Below are 20,394 nucleotides of genomic sequence, written 5' to 3'. Positions count from 1 at the left end.
TGCCTTCAGCTCAGGTCATGATCCTGGGGTCCTGGGATGGAGCCCCGCATCGGGCTCTCTGCTCAGCATGGAGCCTGCTTCTCCCTCTCCCACTGCCACTCCCCCCGCTTGTGCTCTCTCACTCCCTCTTTCTCTCCCTCAAATAAATAAACAAAGTGTTTAAAAAAAATTAACCATCACAATGGGTATAGAGCGTCAGTTTTATAAGATTGAAGTTCTGGAAATTAGTTGCATATCAGTGTAAATATACCTAACCCTACTGAAATTTACACTTTAGAATGGTTAAGTTGGTAAATTTTATGTTATGTGTATTTTGCCACAATTTTGTAAAAAGTATATTCGATCTTTCACCTGGGCCTGCAGCACCAGCAGGATGGGCAAGTGTCAAGGTCTTCGTAAGGAAGCTCCACAGCCACAAACAGGACCAAAAGTGGCGTGATAAACAGAACAAGAAAGCACATCTGGGCATAGCCCTAAAGGCCAACCCTTTTGGAGGCACATTACATTCAAAGAGAATTTTGCAGGAAAAAGTTGGGGGTAAAGTCAAACAGCAAAATTCTGCCACCAGGAAGTATGTCAGGGGCCAGCTGATCAAAAATGGCAAGAAACTCACAGCTTTCATACCGATACTGCAGAAAACAATGAAGTTCTGGTTGCTGGATTTGGTTGCAAAGATCATGCTGTTGGTGACATTCCTGGAATCCACTTTAAGGTTGTCAAAGTAGCCAATGTCTTTCTATCGGCCTTTTGCAAAAGCAAAAAGAAAAGACCAAAATCATAAGTTTTGATGATGCAAACATGATAGTAACAAGCTTTCACCTTCAAAAAAAAAAAAAAAAGTACATTAGAGAGAGAAACTTTCTTTTACCAAATACAAAAATAAATCTTTCCATAAGAGACATTAGGGTAGAAACTGGATTATATCCTAACTTTAGGGTTTTGCAAATGACCCCAAAAAAATGTTTTTCATATAATATGCAAACTTCTATCAAAGTTGAGAGGGTAAATTATTATATCTCAAAAAAGCTATTTCTATGAGGAGTTAAGATTATGTAATCCAGGTAGATTGCTTCCCAGGGATATAATTTTCCTCAGAAATAGAGCATAGAGAGTAAGAGAAATAGAAGTTAATACATTCCTTTGATTGTGGCTCTCAAATAACAAAGTTTTCAACGGAAGTATTGGTAATGGTTAAATAGCAGCTAATCCATGGATAATCATTTGATAAATGACTGTAATTTTAGTACTGTAGTGAACATTGCTATGAACCCAAGAGATAGAATGTGAGTCCTAGGATAAGCAAATCTATGCTCCCGAAGCACTTCAAGTAGGTTTTCTAGGATTTCATGCTCATCCTTAGAGATTCTTAATGAAGTAAGTGAGGTATCATTTAGTGACTATTACCACAATCATAACTTGGAGATACAGATAATTCACTCAATTTTCTGTAGGCTAGAGAAAGTCTTCCTAGTACAAGTTTCAGAAACTTAAACTTAACAGATGTGACAAGAAGCACCCCTTCTTGGTACCACTGTAATCCAGCTGTCAGTGTATCCTATTAACAAGAGTATATGAGTCATAATAGTCCTGATCCTAATGCTGAGGATCAAGTGCCGATCATGGCAAGTAAAATAATTACCAGTTATAGTTTAAAAGGCAATGTAAGTTCTAGTTACTCTAAATTCCATGGGAAAGATCAATTTAGTTTTTTTGTATTTTACTAACAGTTTCTGTAAAGAATTTTTTCCCCCATGACATTAGAGAGTTAAATAAAAGAGATAATTACTGTTGAGGCAGAAAATGAGCTTTGCTTCTCCACAAGAAGGTAACCCCTCAAGAAGCTGTCAAGGCTCTAGGAAAAGCGCTAACACTTCGACAAGCTCATTTAGGCCTACGGAGAGCAAGTCCGATGAGGTGATGAGAGAGGTGCTGGCTGAAATGCTGAGCTCAGCTCATTGCAATTTCAGATTTTTGAGTCTCCCTGTTTTGAAAAGGAGTTTATTATTTTCTTTCATCTTTACTTCATTTTTTAAAAATCCTCAACTGTATACACAAACTTGGCAAACCAGTGAATCGTAAACATGAAGGAAATCCATAAAGGCCATCTAGCATATTTCTCTGCTTCTGAGTAAAACCAAACTTCAAACTTAGGTCCACCTTTTAAAATGTATCTCTAGGGGTGCCTCGATGGCACAGTTGGTTGAGCAGCTGACTCTTGGTTTCGGCTCATGTGGTGATCTCAGGGTGGTAAGATCGAGCCCCACCCCCCACCGTGGGGTTCCATGCTTAGCAGGGAGTCTGCTTAAGACTCTCTCTCCCTCTGCCCCTCCCCCCACAAATAAATAAATAAATCTTAAAAAAAAAATAAAATGTATCTCTAAGGAAGGCTTTTCCCTAACTGCTCCCCACCACCCCTCCCCAGACTAGGTGAGGTTTCTCTAGTGTACACTTCCACAGCATATAGTATCTCTCTTTCAAAGCTCATACCACAAAACCAGATAATTACTTGACTCTCAGTTTAAGATGGCTGATTAAACTCATACTTTTGCTTCTCTTCCCTCCCCAAATCCTGCTGAGATGATGGAAGAAATACAGCAATACAAAAAAATCTACAACAGGAAGGGCAACTGTAGACCAGAAGAGTATGGAATTTCCAGATTTAATCCAGTAGGAGAAAACTTGTGGAGGCCTGGAACCAGAAACTCCATGTAAGTGAAAAAGGAGAGACTTCTAAACAAATTTTCCCACTAGACATCGGGAATAAGCCCTGATCAGAAGGAGCTGGGGCTAGTAGGAAACTGAGTCTGAGAGGCAGCCAGCACATAGTTAAGGGTCTGGGAAATATCTGCATCAGCTTGCAACTCTCAGAACCACTGACATGGCCTCAGCCCTGGGGGAAAGCCATGTATATGTTTTTAAATAGCCAAATAAAATTAGAGTTCTGATGAGAACACCCCCACTGTAAACACTGGGACTAGAGAAGATAGGCAGTAACCCCCCATAACTGACGACTAGCTTGAGGAACGGGGAGCAGCCCTCACACCGAAGACAAGGTACACAGCCACCGTAAAGAAAAGAGCCCAGGGACATCTGGGTGGCTCAGTCAGTTAAGCGTCTGCCTTGGGTTCAGGTCATGATCTCGGGATCATGGGATCCAGCCCCAAATGGAGCTCCAGGCTCAGGGGGGAGCCTGCTTCTCCCTCTGCCCCTCCCCCCATTCCCCTCCCAGCTCCTGCACACTCTCTCTCTCAAATAAATATATAAAATATTAAAAAAAAAAAAGAGCCCACTTGGCCACCCTCAGTCCCCTGGTCCTCCCCTTCCTCCTAACCACCACAGCTGTCTCCTATAATAGGAATCTGTGTCCACTGCCAGGAGACCAAACATCTTCAAACATGCAACTGCCAATATAGATCTTTTTACAAATATAAACAGACAATAAAAAACTGCCAAACATTGGAATAAAACCACATTATTTCATTTTGTTATATTATTTCATTTCATTGGATCAACGTCTGAGAAAATAGTGTTAATACAGGAAATGAAAGACAATTTTAAAAGCATATAATTATTATCCTAAGAGAAATTAAGAAAGTACTACACCCATTAAAACAGAATAGGCTACTGTGAAAAAGATCAATTATAGTTTTTTGAAAGTTAAAAATGCGATTATCTAAATTTAAAACATTTCAACTTTTTTTCATATTAAAATTGAGATTTTCCTGTGACTACTAGAGAAGTTTAGCATATTTTTGTGTTTTTTGACCATTTATAACCCCATTTCTGTGAAATGCCTGTTTATGTTTTTTGCCCATTTTTCCCTCTTGGGTCATTTGGGTATATTCTGTATATTGATATGTTGCTTGATATATATGGGACAGATACTTTTCTCTTAGTCTTTTACTTGCCTTTTAACTGTCTTTCAACATTCAAGAATTTAAAATTTTTATACAGACTAGTCTGTAATTATTCTCTTAAAAGTAGTGGGCTTTAATTCCCCTTAAGAGTGTCTTCTCCAACCTCAACGTAATAATGGAACTTCTGCTATCTATAAATATTAAAACCATCTGATCTCCCTAAACATTTTACAGTTTCCTAATCTGTAAACTGGAAATAATATCTTCCTTACAGGGTGGCTGTGAGAATAATTAAGAAAACACATGTAAAATATCTAGGACACGCAGATACTCAATAGGCTTAGCCATGGTAGCCTTATTGTGGAGATAAGAAAATTGAGAGCAACGAAATAATGGGAACTTGCCAAGATAAAATACACATCATAATACAGCCTCCCAAATCACTGATTCAGGGAAGCCAGACTAAATCTCCTCTCCTTAGCCTCTGTTATGGACTCGGGCAGTTGGCTTTCCTTTGCTATGACTTTATGTTAAACGAGTACACAGACACACTGAAAATAGCTTACCCATCCCCTTGTTCAGTGAGGACAATGGCTTCTATGGTTGGAGTCTGCCTTGTCATTCCCTTCTCTTCTACCTCCCACTTGCCTACGGCTTTGTCTTTCCCTCTTCCTCACATTGTCATTTTCACCTCTGCCCTGGCTTCAAATCTATCAGTCCACATACCATGTCCCTAAAGCCTGGGACACTGATGGACATGTCACCAGTGAAGAAGGATCCAGGATTGGCGAACTCCACAGGGAAGAAGGAACACTTCTGACTCTTCTCTGTCCCCTAATTCCTAAGTTTCTCATCCCACTCTCAATCCCGTAAATTACTTCAACAACCTCCTTGCCTCTCACCTTCCTACCCACCTCCACTTCCCTCCCACACACATATCCTCCATTCTGTTGCCTTAAGAATATTTCTAAAGCCAAATCTGATCATATCACTTTCTACTTAAAACGCTTTTGTTGCTCTGCCCTTCACTAGCTATTTGGCACTAGGAAAATACTCACCTTCATTTGGTCACTTTTTCCTTTTGAAGAATAGGCATAATAATGGTGATCCATTGCTTTTAATATCAAGTTAAGTATCTTAACCTGGCTTATAAATACCTGTATGATCTCCAGCTTCATCCTAGCCATTCTCTCTCTTCTATTTCTAGGTCCAGTCATCCCTGTCCCCTTTCCATTCCTAGAACACAACACACTCATTCTTAACACTGTAATGATGCAACACCTTTCCCTCTGGAAGAATACTCTTCCCTCAGCTCCTAGTGCCCTTCTATACACCCTCATTGACCATTCTTGTTTATACTTCAACATTCAATTTCCTCCTGAACTATGTTTCAAGTACATAATAGTCTCTGAATAAAGATTTGTTGAATGAATAACTTACCAAATATTGAGAATCTGCTATATTTATAATCTAGCATATTAATAATTTCATGCACATTATCTCATTTAATGCTCACGAAATTCCTACGAGGTCAATATCATTATTCTCATCATGGGATGTTAAAATCAAGTCTGAGAAAGCTTGAGTGACGTGTCCATGTGTATACAGCTATACGGTTATAGGTGGAAGAGCTGGTATCTTAATCCAGGTCTGTGTGACTCTGAAGACCAAGTATGGAGTGACATAAAGGGTCAAGCAAGACACGAAGGAAGAAGTAATAGTAAAATCAAATCTTAAACATAAAGCTCTCAGAGGCTGCATAGGTTTTCAGAAGCAGCACCAAATCCTTAAAGCTGGGCTTTTTCACCAACTCCGGAGAGAGATGCCAAGCAGTAGGTTTCTCTTGGCTGGGAAAAAGGTGTGGCAAACATTCCAGACAACCCTCTCCCACAATCACTCTTGTCCCACAGCATCTCTAGCATGAGAAATTGGGAATTAGAAAGCTCTAAAAAGAAATTCCTTCTTAAGAAATGTCTCCTTTTTAGGGCACCTGGGTGGCTCAGTTGTTAAGCGTCTGCCTTCAACTCAGGTCATGATCCCAAGGTCTTGGGATCGAGCCCCACATTGGGCTCCCTGCTCAGCGGGAAGCCTGCTTCTCCCTCTCCCACCCTCCCTGCTTGTGTTCCCTCTCTCGCTGTCTCTCCCTCTGTCAAATAAATAAATAAAATCTTTAAAAAAATTAAAAAAAGAAATGTCTCTTTTTTAACAAGGGATGTAATCCTGACATACAAGTTTACTAAAAAAAACCACACTATTAGAGTAGTAGATTGTAGATATAAAGGATAAGCTACTGAAGCACCCACTCCCAGGACTTGGGACAGTCTAATTTGTAGTCAGAGCACACTGAAGAGACTGTTTTAGTGTGTTATACATGGTCATAGATTATAGGTATAGAAATAAAACATGGAACAAATATAGGTCTCCATCTCCTCAAAAGGTTTGAGTGCCTTTATTCTCTGCTCATCATAAGAAAATACATTACAAAGAGTCACATGCTTGTGGTACTGTTAAGCTTGCTGGGAATTTCTGTTAATAGTATGTATCAAATAATTCTGTAATGGTTTTGTCCTCAGACGATGCTGACTTCAAATAGCAAAGAAGGTAACTTTCCCTGATGATGGATGTAATGATGAATAGAGCTTAAAGAGAAGGAGGAGCAACAATTCGATATGTATTAATGATGGAACGGTCCAAACACAGGGACTGGGAGTGAAGCACTCAAAACATAACGGGTAAGTAGATTATGAAGTGGGAGGCAGAACGATGGACAGAATACAGTACAATTTGTGTTGTGTATGTGTGTGTTTTAATCATGTGTATGTATTTTCATTTCTAAACCAAACAGGAATGCACAAGGTTGCCCAGAAATACAAGGCTCAGGTGTTTGGGGCACAGTCAAGCTCAGCCAAGCTACCTTGGATGCAGTCTAGCAGAAGCAGGCCTGAAATAAATACACAACATTCGGAAAATTGAGGCTTAAATAGCCCCACTGTGGCCCACCTGGAGAGAACCTAATGGCCCATATGAGAGCCAAGGAAAGAGGAATAGGAAAACTGAAAAAGACATGGGCATTATGGTGCCAAGGAAAGTGAGAGCTGAAAATCAAAAATGTATCCCCCATTCAGGAGCCAGCTCCCAAGGTCAGTAAGTCTCTGTCTCTGTCAGGTCTTCCCAGAATAGTTGGAGGCTTTTCAGACCATCATAGCTAGGGCAACATCTTCCACTTGTCTCTGCTTGCTCTGGAGCAAGTTTCTAATGATCACTTGGCTTCCCATACATCTTGACCGCAGACAAAATATGTCCTAATCAGCAGAAGGAGGGTGGAATGAGAGGTGATCCTAGCCCACCTTGCAGTTATGTGTCTTACTGTATTTAAATAAATGAAAAGAAAGTCACTTGTATACAGACAAGATAATAGTTCTGAAAGAGTTTTGGTTTCCAAGCATTTCCTTCTCTCTACTCATTGGCTCAGAGAAGATATGTGATGGCAGAAAACAGAGAAAAAATAGAAACTTTTTAGGTTTGTGTTTCAAAAGCTAGCTACATAGAATTAAAAACAAAAAGGGGGCAATCATAGCAAGGTTCAAAAACAGTAAGAGCAGGCCTTCCCTGTCTACCTTCGCTACCAACTAGAAAAGGATTCTCCACATCTGGTGAAAGAAAAGAATTAAAGGAGAAGTGATAAGAGGATAATAGCAGTGTGACCCTGAGAAAGGGAGTCTGTGCTTTCCTCTTCAGCCTGAGCACTGGAATGTGCATCAGGGCCAAAAATTATGGAAACCAATAGCAGAAGACACTGTGCCCAACCAACTGGGTAGAACCCTGGGGATAGCATAATACCAGAGAAGAAATACCTCTGTGGTCTGTGTAGGCAGATAGCCTCAACATCTAACTTCAAGCTATCATGATGGGGAAGCAACAGAACGAGTCTCATGCGCCCAAGGAAGGTAAAGAAATAGTTGAGAGGGACAGGCTAGGTTTGAAGGCTTGCACAGATGCGAACAAGAGATGTCTCCATGACAAATTGTGTGGACCAATTAGGAAGGAATAGATTTTCTCCTGGCCTCCTCAAGGGAGACCAGATTTCCCCCTGTCCTACATTACCACCACCAATGCTTTGGAACCATATGAACTTGCATAAACCATATAAAGTCAGAACTCAGAAATAATACCATGTAAGGGAGGGGACTGGAATCCAAGCTGGCAGAGATACGTTTCTGCCATCCAGATGGAATGGCTACTCAGAATACAAATTTAGCTGAGCTACATAATAATAAAGTTGACATATTTCTTGGGCACCTAAATGTGTGGCCTTAGATTAATACCCCTTATACATATTGTATACCTCAGCTTCCCGTGAGTTTGAGAGGTTAATCCAAAGCTATTTACATGCAATGTGCCATTGGAATGTCAATTTCCCCATCAGTTGAGTAAGGATTTTAATATCCATCATGTGAGGTTAATAAGAGGCTTCGATGTGACATGTATGTGTAATGCCAAGCCCAATGTCAATGCTCTATAAATACTATTTTCCTCATTCCAATATCATCACTTCTATTGACATCCGTAGAATATTACAATTTCTAAGTTTATAGCTGGTTAGACATTAATTACACTTTAAGTTGGCTGCTTCATGATGGCATCTTAGCATCTTAATCTGATCAGTAAAATGTCTTCAAATCACATGGATTACTTCTGGGAAGGGTTTCTATGGCCGGTTAGTCCCACCCACAGTGTGTGGTTTCCAGTAAGATTCAATCAAAGACAGTGTACCCTCCCTGACCTGAGCATGCTGTCATTTCCCAGTCCTTTTGCCACAATCATCTTGAAGTCCATCTTTTGGCATGCTAACTTTCTGTCCCTTATACATAAGATAAGCCATGGTCTGCTTGATCCAGGTCCAGGAAATGTGTGCTGTTCCACTGCAGAACATCTCTTCCTGTTGCTAGGTAAGGAAAAAAGAAGGGTATCAGTGCAAGCCCTTTATATACATTATTTCATTCAACCTTTGCAATTATCACCATTTCATTGACCAAAAATGAAGGCTCGGAGATGCTAAGTGATTTCCCTGGTATCCAGGAACTAGTAAGACATAGAGCAAAACTGGAAGCTAAATCTGGAAGGCTCCAAAGCTCATGCTCTTTTCGCCACACAACCACACGTGGAGGAAAGGAAGGGAAGAACAAGTATGATTTGTACCTAAAATTATGGTTGATTGGAGTACATGGCTAGTAATTAGGGGTATTTGCAGTTGTCACCAAAACACGTGTGTGTGTTTAGATAGTAGCATGTAAAGTCAGAAAGAGAGTATTCAAACATCTTTCATTGGGCTACCATCAAAACTGGGGCTGACATTTAGCTCTGTAACAGTAAAAATAAGGATAACAACGCTTTGTGTATGTCTAGTACTCGGCTTTTCTAAGTACTTTCACATCCATTATATGATTTAATTATTACAACATTCCTGGCAAGATGTGCAGGAAAAGCATCATTATTCCCATTCTTATGAAAAGGAAAACAGGCACAGACTTATCCCACATGCCCTAGGAATCTCAGAAACACAGAATTGAAGTCCCAAACGATGTTTGCAATATTCGTGGATACTCTGAGTGATGGCAGGAGATATGGAGGGGTGGGACCCCCGTTTCCTTGAAGTAGGGAATGAGGTGTACCAGCCAGGGGCTCAGCAGGAAACAGATGACTTGGTGAAGCTGGATCACTTGAGGAGATTTTAATAAAGGAACTATTTACAAAAGAGTGCTCAGGGTGCAGAGAAACCACCAGACACAGTGAAGTTCTCCAGTTTGCTTCAGTCCAGGGACATAAATACCTTCATCTTATTCTCCTCCCCCCTTCCCTCTGATCAGCTGCAGTGCTTCCTCTTAGCCAAATCCAAATGAAAGTCAGAGGCAAGGATACCTATTGATGTGGTCAAAACTGTTCAACCTCATGAGGCACAGAACAGGAAGCAAAGAGGTAGAGTGGATCTGGAAGAGCAAATGAAGAATATCCTGCATATGAGGCTTTCCACTAAGGGTTGAGGCCACACTAGAACAGTATGTCAGTAAGACTTCAGCTTACATGAAATGACTAAACAAAACAAGCTTTAGGTGCAGTCAAATTAGGAGTCTTGCCTTCTGGGAGGGTATGAGACCTGTCCTCCTCGGTGTGCCAGCTGTGTACTCAGGCTGCCTTACCACATGGTGGCAAAATGGCTGCAGCAGTTCCTGGTGCTTCATCTGCACACCACATTGACTGGAGAAAGAGAGGGACCATGTTTCAGAATTCCCAGTGAAAGCCCTAAGACTCCTTGCAATTGGCTATCTTGGGTCATATACTCAATTATGAACCAAACATTATGGCTGAGATATGGAAAGCACCAATTGGCTTAGCCTAGGTCAAGTGCTTCACCCCTAGATAAAGAAATGAAATGGCTTTCTATAAACCACATAGATTCTGGAACAGAAATTAGAGCTTTGTGGGGTGGCTAGAGAGGCCACCAAGAAGTACCCACCCAGGTGGGATTGCCGACCTGCCACTGTCAGTAAAGGGATGAGCCAACTAGGGCTAAGGAGTTTTTCAGTCCAAAATGTAATCAAACTGCAGAAACCTAAAACAGATTAAATGGACAAGGGTTTATTTCAGTCAATGAAGCAACAATGGGTAGGCCATCAAGTGCTGTAATAGTGGCTCAATGACGCCCTGTGGTACTCATACTCCTTTCTTCTGATTAGAACCTCATGGTCAAAAAATGGCTGCTGCTCATTCAAGTTCAAGGCCGGAAAAAGGAAAAGAGGCAAATGACGATCTAAAAGGAAAAAAGTGTTCTCTTCGAGAGCTAGTGCCTTTCTGTTGGCAAAGGGAAACTCTTTACATCATTGCTAGAACTATACTGTTCAGCCACCTCTTAGCTGCAAAGGATGCCTGGGAGTAGGGAATTGTTGTGTCCCAGCCCGAGTCGTAGATGATGGGAGAAGGAGGTTGGGAATTGTTTTGGAGAGCTCAACAACAGTCTCTGCCACAGAAATGATTGCCCAACAGCACTGAAGACGCAGCTGAGGCTGGAAATCATAAATCTGTGGTGGAGCCAATCAGCAGGGAATTACCCACTCAACAATAAAATTGGTTAACTGGAAAAAATGACAGTTTTATACTAAATTTCACAATTCTGCTAACTGAAGCCAAGCTTTCCTAGCAAAGAGGGCAGTGGAGCCAACCACATAGACAATTCAAGAAAACTGCTGGAACAATGGTGCTATCTCGCTTCCAGAAAAAGTAAGAGCTTTTCTGAATAAATTTCTAAGCCAAAGCCTATAGTGTATATCATATACCAAAGCTAATACTGGTTATTTTTCCAGAGAAGCTCATCCAATGAGGGAGAACCTTTCCATCGAGCTTTAAAGACTACCAGCAAAGTTTCAGTACTTGTCTAGATAAACCTAAACAAAATAGTTCATACTCTATTTAGGCAGGAATTCAAAAGGAATCCCTTAGTAGGCAGGTTCTCCACTTTTTTACATTATCATTGAAATACAAATTTTTTTTTTCTTTTATAAACATCTAGAACAGGGCCATATACAAAGGTGTATCTAATTAAATATAGCTTAATTAAATGAATTTTGTGCATATGATTAAATAATCCAAATATAACTTTGCTCTGACCTTAAGACCCACAGTGAAAAATTTACAAATTCAACTCCCAGACTTGAAGAAACATGTCGACCTTCTCTAGGTATTCTCTAGGAGCAATTAAGAGAGTTTACCCCCCACATAACACACCACAGTGTTCCCTCAAGTCCTTCATCACACAGCAGCTGCTGTCCACACAATTTTCTTCCTGTCTCTCCTACCTACCTGTTCCTGGAGAGACAGCCATGTCCTTATTTATGTAGAACCTTTCACCCCCTTTCTAGGCTCCCTTGGGTCCAAATCTTGTCACATTCTTCCACCGGGACATCAAAGGCTCTGTCTGTCTTCCCAAGCAGGAAAGGACCTTCCTTCTTAAACAAAAGAGTAAGGAGAAAGACTGACAAAGGTCAAATCCTAGCAATGCCAAACTCTAAGCAAGCCTTTAATATAGCTTCCTGGAAAGTACTAGTAACTTCCCACCTTTAAGAAATAATAAAAGTATTGGAGCAAAAACATATTAATGATTAATTTTCACATGACACCATATGGCAAAAATAACAAACGTCACAGATTTTGCAGATTTTCAGTGTGAAACAGAAGAGGGAAAAGACAAAGGGAAGATAATGATTTAAAAGATATGAAGCAAGAGCAATCGTTAACATTTTCGTTAGCAGACCATGTGTAACTGGAAAGGGACTGCTGGAAATATGGATTTTAAGCTCTTGAATAAAAGAAGTATGTTGTTCTATTAAAAAATGAAATGGCTCCCACTGTAAATATATAAATTATGCTTCATATAGCATGTGAACTAATAAAGTTGATTTGTGGTTTGTGAATATCCTTAAATATATAAATAACTGACAGGTAAAATGAAATTATTTCCATATCAAAACAAAGAAATGATTAGTGCAGTTTTTTTTTTTTTTTTAAGATTTAATTTATGTGTTTGTCAGAGAAAGGAGAGAGAGCACAAGCAGGGGGAATGGGAGGCAGAGGGAGAAGCAGGCTCCCCGCTGAACAAGGAGCCCAATTTGGGACTCGATCCGAGGACACCGGGATCGTGACCTGAGCCGAAGGCAGACGCTCAACCAACTGAGCCACCCAGGGGTCCCAGTAGTGCAGTTATTAAGCCAACCACCAAGTCCATCAGTGACTGCTTTCAATTTCTGTGATGCTTGTTAACAACCATGAGTGACGAATACCTGTATTCAAGTTTGGGTTCTTCAATTTACAAGCCATATGATTTTGGTCCAGCCCTTTAGCTTTTTCCCTGTCTCTGCTTCTTCATCTGTTAAACTGAGAAGATAATATTTGTCCTATGTCTACTTCTCCAGATGCAGTGAGGATCAGCCTAGGTGATGCTTGTGACAACATTGTGGGAATTGTGAAGTACGATCGAACCCAAAGTACTACTATCACTAATAATAGTGATAGATAGTACTTACTGCCTATTCACAGAGCATCTTGCAAGATGATGCTAGGCACATAGGATACACAATAAGATGTATCATGTTCACTCCGAAATACTTAGCCTTAGTCTCACTCTCTAGGGCAGTACAACATGCTCTTTGGAATATTAATTAGTAGATCTAATACAGTTATCATTTAGTGAGAGCTTACAAGGCACTAGTCTAAACACTTTAAATATCTTGTATCATTTAATGCTCACAAGAACCTAATAAGGGAGCTGGCGTTATCATCATCTCTATTTTACAGAAGAGGAAGCCGAGACTCAAAGAGTTTAAGTAACTCACCCAATTCCAATTCACAAGGGTATCGAGTGGTAGAACTTGGAACGGATGCAGCTGATAGACTCGACATGCCATGATGTCTCTTTGTGGTTAAACCAGTGATGTATCTATATACACAGGCAACAAATATGTGTTGACTGAATGAACAAAATAAATCCCCGTGTTTCAAGTAGTTAGAACATTATAAGAGATTCCTATGACATTTATTATTATTTTCTAAACGAGGAAAGGGAAAGAAAACTTTGTCATACCTGTACTAACTGTCATCATCAAGAAATGATCTTTCAAGAGCAGACTTTTCCAAATAGATCCTTAACTCTTAAAAGACTAGATTAAAAAACCTTTTATTTATTTTGATGAAAATTTTATAAACTATGCCCCCCCCAAAAAAGTTTGAGGGTCAGTGGACTAGGGATGGCTATTTGATCCCCCCTCCAAGAAATGAGTTGGTTTGTCTTCTAAATTATCCTTTCCACTGTCTGAGTACATTTTTGTGCGTGTGCTACTCAATTTCCCTGTGTCTAATATCTGTAACTGTGACATATCTCTGCTGCTTTCCACCTTTTTCTCTCTCTTTGCTCTTCTTTCCCCATAGATCATCTATTTCTTCTTTTCTCTATGCTTCCATTTGAAAATCTGGCTTTTTAGAGGCAGAACGCACCTTTTCACTCAACTATCAAAGTAAATAATCACAATGAATTAGATGTGTTCCTGATATTCATTTGTCTTTCCACTCAATTTCCTTGTTGCTTCTTGCCTGGGATCTGTCCCACTGGCAACAAAGACTTTTTTAGGGGGCCTAAATCCTAATTAGACAAAAATGGGCCACCAAGCATTTCCTGGCAATCCCTCCAGATTTCATTACTTTCCTTTCCCGTTCTCTAGAAGGACCATCACACTTTTTCTCCTCAGACATATGATGCCTCCTTCTCCATCTCAGCTGGTGATCTCACCTCCAATTTTTCTGAGCAGGGAGAAGCAGCACAAGTGCCCTGCCTGATCTCCCCCCACCAAATACATTAACATGCCGGTGTCCATACCTATATGCCCTCTCTGTTTGCTCTCTATGCTGTGTTCTGGGCTATTCTTTTTTATGATCTCGCAAATCACCAATTCTCCCATTAACTATCTCCTAATACATTTGTACTCCATGACTGTATTTTTCATTTACAAATTTTTGATCACCTCTTTTGTGTTTCCTTTTTATTTTTATTCCATAATTTCTTGTTCTTTTTAGTAGAAGTTATGCCTTTATCCCTTTGATCATCTCAATCATATTTATATTAGAATCTTATCAAGCTGCTGCAGAGATAAAACTGAGTTTATCTATAGTCAATTCACATTCTAATTGTCGATTCTGTTGGCTTTCTTTCTGAGCATTAAACCTGTCCACGTGTTCTGGAATTTGGGTTTGCAAACATATGGAAGCATTTGGAAGCTTTTAACATTTTTCTTCCTATCTCTCCCTATGCCTTCAGCCATGAGCTCACCCCACTCTGTCAGCAGACCTTCGATCAAAAGCCAAATCTTATAGTAGCAGCTTGGAATTCCTGCCCTAAGGTGATATCGTGAATTCCACAGATCCAATCACAGAACAATTAGGCAGCTTGGCTCAATTTTTGATTGTAAGATTGTAATTAGGTACCTCCATCTCCCTAGGTCCGCGGCTTTCTAGAAGCCACGTGTCTAAGTAAAAATCATCTGGAGTTTTAATTTTTTTCAGGCTCAATTTTGAGAAGGAAGGGGTTTTCGAACTGTAAATTTGGATCCAGTTTCTCATGGAGCAATTTTAGTGTCTTCTACCCCTCAGGAGCTGAAATTCTGGCCAGTACTCTACACTTTCTGGATTTCCATAAACTTTGTGGCTTCAGCCTACTCCCTTGGCATTTTTGTTCTCTTTCCATCTGGGAGGTATTTGTCTTGTTTGTGAACCCAGATTTATCTTCCTCGTTTCTCCCTTTAGGTTTAATCTACGATTGTCATATGTTTGGAGCAGAGTGGGTTATCAAAGCTTGAACTCAGTGAGCTGTCTTAATCTAAAATTGTACCGATATACTCTATCTTCTCTTTCATTTCTATCATAAGCCAAGCTCCTCATTTGTGCACTGCATTTTAGGCACCCTGTCTTCTTAAGGACTTGGCTCCTGTAATTACTCCCCCTTTTTCTGGAATCATCTGTTTCTTCTCCCCTGGGCCATTCCCATCTCATACAGGTAAGCTGAAATATCACCTCTTCCATAAAAAAAAAAAAGAAAAAAAAGGCAACAAATCTCTCCTTAGATTCCACATTCTCCTCCAGCTACTTCCCATTTTTTTTCTGCTCTTCTTTGTGCCAAAACTCTCTGAAAGAGTTCTCTATATTCACTGCCTTCACTTTCTCATTCCTCCTTCTTCCAATCAGGCATCATGTCTGAGACTGCATTAAAAAGAGAATGCTTTGCTCATGTGAAGTTTGAGTTGCCAAGTAGGCATCCAAGCAAAGATAATAAGTAGTCTTGAGGCTCAGAGAAGAGTCCAAAGCTGGGAATATTAATATGGGATCTTTCAATATATTGATGTTATGGCAGAGATTATTAGGTGCTTATCAAAAATTCTTTCTCCTCTGCCTCCTTAGTACAGAATTCAATTTTTAGCTAAGCATATTGCTGCCTGGAATAAAAACCTCCCTTGCAGGGAGATGTAAACACATGACTAAGTCTAGCCATTGAACTAAAGAGATAAGCATGCAAAGGGTGGGGAGCATCCCCAAAAGTCTCCTTTAAAAGAACTGATCTGCAAGGAGGGGCCCTTGCCTCTTTTCTTTCTTTCTGGAATGTGTATATAGTGCCTAAAGCTAAATCAGTGATCTCAAATCATACAGTGGGACATGAGAATGAAAGCCACATGCTGGAATGAGGGAACAGAAAATCACAAGTAGCCTGAGTCTCTGAGGACCTTGTGGATCTGCCACTTCAGCTATGGACCGACTCCTGACTCTCACTGTGTGAGAAAAATGAACTCCCACGTGTTTAAGCTATTGTAATCACTGTTATCAGCAGTGGAACACAATTCATTAGGGAACAGATGGCATTGAAAGCCATGGAACTGGAAGACAACATCTAGGAAATGAGTGGAGATAGAGAACAGAAGAGGACCGCGCCACAGCCTATGGAACTCGAACAACCATAGGAAGAGGAAGAGGATCTAGAGGAGGATCTAGGGGAGATCAACATGGTGACAGGAGAAGGAGGCCAGTGTGGTGTCCTGGAAGCAAGTGAAGAAAATGTTTGAAGTAAAGAGCAGTCATTGGCAAATGTTCATCATAGGTCAAGGAAGGTAGAACTGAGAATAACTGACCATTGGGCTTTGCAGCATGGAGCTCATGAGTGACCTGGACAAGAACAAGTTTGGAGGACTGATGGGGAAAAGCCTGATTTGAATGGGTGTGGAGAGAATGAGAGGAGAGGAAGACAGAAAGTGTAAGCAACTTGTTAAAGTACTTTTGTTTCAGAGAAGAGCGGAGAATTGGAATGATAACTGGAGAAGTAAGCTCAAAATAAGTTTTTGTTTATTTGTTTTAAGCTGAGAAAAATAGCAGTGCGTTTGATGCTTATGGAATGATCTAATTTAATGATGCGGGAATGAGAAGGTAGAATTGTCGATGTGTTTTGTTTAAATCAAGTTGCTTTCTGAGCTTAACTCTAATAATCACTTTAATTAACACTTTATTATGTTTTCATAACTAACCATCATGTAGTTCCTTCTTCCTGGTTCTTTTATATTTAGTATGGTAAAAAATAATAATAAACTTAATGTATTTTTTAAAAGGGCATATACGATACCAGAAAAGAATTTTAAAAAGAATGCTTGATAAAAATATTAAAATATATCCTAATTCAACCTTATTTAGATTACATCACCTAGATGCTAAGTGCTGCAAGTAAATACATACATACATAAATCCCCAATGTATTAGGAGAAAGCATGAGTTGAAGGTAAAAAAAAAAAACAAAAAACAAAAAACAGAGAGAGAGAAGTGCAGTAATTTTACTTTAGGGTATGCTTTGTATTTAAGGATAAGCACTTTGACATACAATGTAAAGGTATGATTCTGAGTTTGTCCTTCCTATAGGAATTAAAACGAAAATAAATAAATAAATACAATTTTAAAATAAAATTACTGTCTTAAAAAAGTACTTAAAGTGCTACCCAGTCTTAGATAAGAATGGAGATGACTAAAATATGAATGTTGAGGGGCGCCTGGGTGGCTCAGTTGGTTAAGCGACTGCCTTCGGCTCAGGTCATGATCCTGGAGTCACAGGATCAAGTCCCGCATCGGGCTCCCTGCTCAGTAGGGAGTCTGCTTCTCCCTCTGACCCTCCTCCCTCTCATGCTCTCTGTCTCTCATGCTCTCTCTCTCAAATAAATAAAATCTTTAAAAAAAATAAAAATAAAAAAAATAAAAAAAAATATGAATGTTGAGCCTTAAGTATTTATAATGTTACATGGAAACTGGAACCAAATCAAGGACTAGAAGGTGGATTCTTTAACTTGACAATGGATGCTTGAAGTATCAGGCTCTCAGGAAAGGAACTAGGGTGACCCCTGCTGGGAGGATGAAGTGACGGGCTCTCTGTAAAGAGTTAGGCGTGGTGTAAATAGGAGGTTGCAAATTCAAAAACTTAAGTGGAGGAGGATTTAGAATGAGGAAAGAAAAACAGTAAGAGATACGTGATCATGAATGACTGTCTGAAGTAATTAGTCTACAAGAAAAATTAAAGCAAAAACAGGGAAAAAGTCATAGCATGAAAAGAATCGTAGCACATGAAACTCCCAGTGGGTAAATTAACATGGAGGTTTTGGTTCCAGACTCCGTGAAAGGACATCTGCAAATCCCCTAAGAGCTCACAGACCCTACATAGGTAAAGACACCTTGCTAGGAGAAGATAATAGTCTCTAAGATGTGCAAATGGTCAGTCATGATGCACAAAATCTCTTCAGAAACTCATCATAATTTCAGAGAAACATTGGGGTTTAAAAAAATAAAATCTGAGAAGGGAAAAAAAATCTGAGGAGAGGAGACGACAAGAGGAATGACAACAGGAGGGCTGGGGAAGACTGGAAAAAGTGACGAGTTTTTTTTTCAGTGAGCCATCAGTGATCCTTGCGCCATAGTTTATAAACTCCCATGCTGAGTGATTTTAGTTATTTTCTCTCTCACTTCAGTTATACTTAATAGAAAAAGTACAGATGAAATTGAAATGAGAGAGAGTTTAGTACTATAAGATTAGAGATTTGATAGGTAAGATTGGTAGTTTGAGCTTCATGACCCGGAGCTACCATGGATGGCTTTTGGCGGATTTTGCTTTTATGTCTTCCCCAATATTTAGAATTATAGTTAGGGGGGACCATTTTTTTTGTACAACTTATATTTTTATTAAAGCATTGTATCATGCTAAACAAGTGGAGCAATGTGCAGTTTGATGATTTATAATTGTCATCGCTGGCCAGTTATAATATCCACCAGGCCTTCCTTTGATATGAATTGGAAATGTGACACATCATTATGATTGTGAACATCTACCTAGCTATACCTTGATACCGACTTAAGCTAGGAAATATCAAAACAAAAAATCATTTGGGTTTTATTTGTACCTGTGAGCATAATGGAACGAAAAGTCAGAAGGCGTCTTCCGCAGCAAGATTTTTACCTATGGAAGTAGGAAGCCCAAGTGGTCCCTTACACCCTAAATACATTGCACCACGTGTTTCTTTTGCCTGTAAAAGGCTCAATTGGAAAATGTTAAAACTTTACCAAAATTGGACTTGATCCCACAAAGTGTTGTCCTGAGTCATCTTACAGAATTGCTCACTGCATTACCAGATAAAAGACCTTGGTGAAACAGTATGTCTTGGAAATGGTTAAGTTGATTTGTGCTTTAGAGGAAAATTTAAACACTAGAAAACTGCCTCTCGCAAATGTTCCTACCCCTTCCAGAATTGCTAAAATCTATTCCAGTATTTTGAAGCAGGTCATAAAGGGATTGCCATTTCTCTTCAAAATGAGAGTATTGACTTCTCCTAGCAGAGACAAGTCCCGGTTCTCATGTTATTGGCATAAGGACAGGATCAAATGAGGATTCCTATTTTGGGAGCCCTTTGGGAAAGTTCAAAGGCCTCCTGTGGTTTTGAAATTGTAAAAACTGCATTTGCCAAACAAAACGTCAACTCAAACGATGGTACGGGCCATGGTTGGAGAGCCAGCAATGCTCGGCAGCACCTCTGGGTTTCTGCCTTGGTGAAGAAAGAAACTCCACACATCACTAAGATTCATTCCATTCCAGATTGCCTTGTGTTCGTGTCGAAAACAAATCCTCAATACAATGTTGTTTACTACCCCAAAAGTCGTCAATCTATTCAACATTAGAGACTTGAAGTTCTGTTTTTTCAGTTTTGTTAGGAATGTAGAATACAATTCTCTGCTACAATTCTCTACAATTCCAGAAATCCCCTGGCTGTGTGAAAGGTAAGTCTAGTTGTCCTTAATTGAATTTGAGGTAGATAACTCATACTTGGCCTTAAGGTGTCAGGTTAAACACTTCTTTAGCATCATATCCCTCTATTGTTGGTACTCATAGAATCATGTACTTTTCCTCCATAGCAATTTTTTATTTGCGGTTGTGATTATTTTATTAGTATCTGTGTTCCCTACTAAACTGTGGGCTCAATGAGACCAGGGACTAATTCCATTTTCGTAGATCCTTGTCTCTGGCACACAGCACAGTCCTGAGCATATAGTGGTCTCAAGAAATCTTCAGAAATACATGAATGAACAAGCAGAAAAATAAGTGGCACGAAAGAATTTTTCCACAGCCTTCCAGGTATATGTGGCCATTTGAATAACGAAACATGGCTGTTCCTATTATAAGTCTATCTGAATTAAGCTAATTCTCACAATAATCTTGTCAAGTAGGTACTATTATTATCCACTGATGAGGAAATCATGGCATATAGAGGCAAGTAACTTGCTTAAGTTCTCATGATTAGTGAGGGGTGGACTCTTGTTCTAAATTGAGAACCCACACTCCTAACTCACTCTTAATTAGAGGAGTTGCTTGAAAACTACCTACTCTTTGGATGAAGCTACCTCTCTGGAAGTGAAGAGTGGAGGTAGACAG

General features: G+C 39.7%; 1 pseudogene; it reads left to right on the top strand.

Moving 5' to 3' along the window:
* The first annotated feature begins 373 nt into the window (after positions 1–373).
* Positions 374–781, top strand: LOC116637628 (annotated as a pseudogene).
* The last annotated feature ends 19,613 nt before the right edge of the window (positions 782–20,394 follow it).

Source organism: Phoca vitulina, unplaced genomic scaffold (genome assembly GCF_004348235.1).
Source record: "Phoca vitulina isolate PV1807 unplaced genomic scaffold, GSC_HSeal_1.0 scaffold14, whole genome shotgun sequence".
Lineage (NCBI taxonomy): Eukaryota > Metazoa > Chordata > Mammalia > Carnivora > Phocidae > Phoca > Phoca vitulina.
Note: the sequence above shows the minus strand (reverse complement) of the source record. Positions and strands in the feature narration are given on the sequence as shown.